The sequence below is a fragment of the Microtus ochrogaster genome, unplaced genomic scaffold, assembly GCF_000317375.1.
Source record: "Microtus ochrogaster isolate Prairie Vole_2 unplaced genomic scaffold, MicOch1.0 UNK147, whole genome shotgun sequence".
Classification (NCBI taxonomy): Eukaryota; Metazoa; Chordata; class Mammalia; order Rodentia; family Cricetidae; genus Microtus; species Microtus ochrogaster.
In genome coordinates, this window is record NW_004949245.1 from 354,530 (window position 1) to 358,475 (window position 3,946).

Consider the following 3,946-nt stretch of genomic DNA (forward strand, 5'->3'; position numbering starts at 1 on the left):
AATAAATACCAAGAAAATTAAACTGTCAATCAACCAATAAGCTGAAGAAATGAACAGGCAGTTCCCAAAAGAAGAAACACAAATATCCAATAACATTTTAAAACATGTTCAGCATCCCTAGTCATCAATGAAAAGCAAATCAAAACTACTCTGAGATACCACCTCATCCCAATCATTAACGTGATCATCAAAAAATCTGGCATAAGCTCTCTTCTCCAGCTGAGCAAGATGCCCAAAGGAAAGAATGTCAAGAGAAAAACCATTGCCCTATCCCTCCCCACCCTCACCCCATCCCCACCATTGTGAAGAAACAGGAGGCCAAAAAGGTGTTGAATCCTTTGAGAAAAGAATTTCGGCATTGCAACAGGACATCCAGCCCAAAAGAGATCTCCCACACTTCGTCAAATGGCCCCACTACATCAGGCTGCAGTGACAAAGGGCCATCCTCTATAAGCTGCTCAAAGCACTGCCTGCTGTTAAGCAGTTCTCCCTGGCCCTGGACCAGAAACAGCTATCTAGCTGCTTAAGCACAGGCCAGAGACAAAGCAGGAGAAGCAACAGACTTCAGCCCTTGCTGAGAAGAAAGCTGCTGGCAAAAGGGATGTCCCAACTAAGAGACCACCTAGCTTTCGAGCATGGGTCAATACAGGCACCACCTCTGTAGAGAACAAGAAGGCTCAGCTGGTGGTGATTGCCCGCGATGTAGATCCCGTTGTGCTGAAGGTCTTCCTGCCTGCCCTGTGTTGCAAGATGGGGGTCCTGTACTGCATCCTCAAGCAAAAAGCCAGTCTAGAACAGCTGGTCCACAGGAAGGTATGCACCACTATTGCCTTCACACGGGGAAAGACAAGGGTACTCTGGCTAAGCTGGCGGAAGCTAACAGGCCCAGTTACAACGAGAGATACAATAAGAATTGCCATCACTGGGAAGGCAATATACTGGTTCCGAAATCTGTGACTCACATTGCCAACTTGGAAAAGGAAAAGGTCGAAGAACTCACCACTAAACTGGGTTAAATGTACTCTGCTAAGGTTTCTGTACATACATATAACAGGTTTGAAAAACCAAGCTCTGGTAGACCTTGCCTTTAATCCCAGGGGCAGGCAGATTTCTGAGTTTGAGGCCTGGTCTACAGAACGAGTTCCAGGAGAGCCAGAACTAGATAGAGAAACCCTGTCTTGAAAAACAAAATAACAATAATAAAAAAAAAAGTTTTTTAAAAAGTCTGACATTGAGCCGGGCGGTGGTGGCGCACGCCTTTAATCCCAGCACTCGGGAGGCAGAGGCAGGCGGATCTCTGTGAGTTTGAGACCAGCCTGGTCTACAAGAGCTAGTTCCAGGACAGGCTCCAAAACCACAGAGAAACCCTGTCTCAAAAAACAAAACAAAACAAAACCAAAAAAAAAACAACAACAACAACAAAAAAGTCTGACATTGAAGGTTAGAAAGGATGTGGGGGGAAAAAAAAGTACCCTTAATCCATTGCTAGTAGGAATACAAATTAATATAGCCATTATGGACATCAGTTTGGAGTTTTCTCAAAAAAAAATACAACTAGCATTACCAATATGACCCAGGTATTTCATTCCAGGGCAGACACCCAGAGAACTCTATATCCTACCATAGAGATATCTCCATAGCCATGCTTATTGCTCTCTCTCTCTCTCTCTCTCTCTCTTGTTTTTAACCATAGCAAAGCAGTAGAACCAATATAGATGCCTATCAACAGATAAATGGATAGTGAAAATGTGGTACAAATACAAAATGGAATATTATCCAGCTGTAAAGAAAAACAAAATCATGAAGTTTGCAGAATAAAAAAAAAGGATGGACTTAAAATATATAATATTATACTATGATTTCGATCTAACTCAGAAAGAAAAAGCTCCATGTTCTCCCTAATGTGCAGGACCTAGTCTTGAAGTATATATTCAGATAGCTGTAAGAATGGTCATAGTACAATGGTTAGAAAAGCCAAGGAAAGATACTATTAGATGACAGAGAATGACAGAATGCAAGCAAAAGGACACATGCATTGTGAAGCAGTATATAAACCTAATTATTTCTCCAGTTTCAACTGTGCTACGGTAATTTTCTTTTTCCTTCTTCCTTTCTTTTCTTTTTCTTTTTCTTTCTTTCTTTCTTTCTTTCTTTTTGATGGATAAGTCACTAGAGACATAATTTTTAGTGATAAAATGTGAAGCCACAAGCTTCATAGTTTCTGAATCATCATTGTGACTATATCTAAGTTCACATCGATCCATAGAATTTGGGACTGAGCAAATGTTTAAGTTCCTACATTAATCTTGCTTTGTGATGATTTAACTTGAGTTCATTACCATAAAATAACTTTTATTAAAAAATCATAATCAGACATAATTTAAAAAGCAAGGCAATAATAAAACCGTTGTCTAGATTTAACAAATGATAATCAAAATGATCTGAATATGCATAGGAGATTCTCAAGTGTTTTGTTATGCATTGATAGGACAGACATTATTCCTCTAAAAATGCTTCCTACAGTAGGCAATTGTGGTGGTTTAAATGAGAATATAGGCTCATGTAGATGAAAGTTTGGTTCTCAGTTGGTGAACTGTTTAGGAAGGATTAATAAAGGTGGTCTTGTTGGAGAAGGTGTGTCACTGGGGGGTGGACTTGTTTGAAAACCTAAATCAGGTGTTCTCTGTGTCTCTCTGTCTCTGTGTGTGTGTGTGTGTGTGTGTGTGTGTGTGTCTGTCTGTCTGTCTGTCTGTCTGTCTGAAAGATCATGTAAGCATTCAGCTACTGCTCCAGAACCATGCCATGCTTTCTACCATGATGACCAAAGATTCACACTCTGAGACTGTAATCAACTCCCCAATAAATGCTTCTTTTGTAAAATGTCTTGGTCATAGTGTCTCTTCACAGCAATATTGCCAATAACCCCTACACCTCAGCTAATCCTGAAGCATTTGTGTGTAGCTAGTACCTCTTCAAATCTCCATTCCACAGGTGAAGAAACTGTAGATTGGAGCATTCATAGTAACATTGTTGTCAGATCACTGACATGAAAATGAAATGAAATGTATACCCTGGCAATGCTGAAGCATGCATGGGCAGCCCATATATGGTGGTTCTGTTGAACTTGTCCATATTGGGTTTAATGGTCTAAATTGATGAAGATGACTGACCAGGTCTCTTTCTCAGAGGGCACCAGATCTCATTACAGACATTTGTAAGCCACCATGTGGTTGCTGGAAATTGAATTCAGGACCTTTAGAAAAGCAGGCAATGCTCTTAACCACCAAGCCATTACTTCAACCCCTGGAATACAAATCTATCTCCCTTTCAAATTTCCAAGAATTCTTCAGAAATATCGATGGAAGGTGGGGCCAGAAGAAATTCTTAACATAGAATAAGACAAGGAAATTCATCACAATACACACACCCTCTTCCTCTCAAAACCTAATTTTGTCAATACTAAAGAGATTTTGTAAAAAAATGAAGATGAAATTTTGGGAACTGGAAAGCCAATTAACTAGTAATTGGGTCTGGAAATATAGCTAAGTTAGTACAGTACTTGCTAGCACGCATGAAGCCCTGGGTTCGATCCCCAACATGGCATAAACCAGGTAGAGTTGCAATAAATAAATTAACTGTACTCTCAACAAGTAGAAGGAAAAAGAAGGAAAATCAGAGATTCAAAGTCATGAGGCCAACATGCACAACCTAAAACCCTGTCAAAAATAAAAATAGGGGTGGGCAGTGGTGGTGCATGCTTTTAATACCAGCACTTGAGAGGCAGAGGCAGGTGGATCTCTGTGAGTTCAAGGCCAGCTTGGTTTACAAGAAAGGCTACAAAGCTGCAGAAAAACCCTGTCTCGAAAAACCCAAAAAATAAAAAATAAACATAAAACAAAGAAATACCCCAAGCACTAAAGAGATCTCTCAGTGGTTAAAAATAGTT

At 40.0% G+C, this 3,946-nt stretch overlaps 1 pseudogene; it reads left to right on the forward strand.

Annotated features, from left to right (window-relative positions):
• The first annotated feature begins 405 nt into the window (after positions 1 to 405).
• Positions 406 to 1,016, forward strand: LOC101995842 (annotated as a pseudogene).
• The last annotated feature ends 2,930 nt before the right edge of the window (positions 1,017 to 3,946 follow it).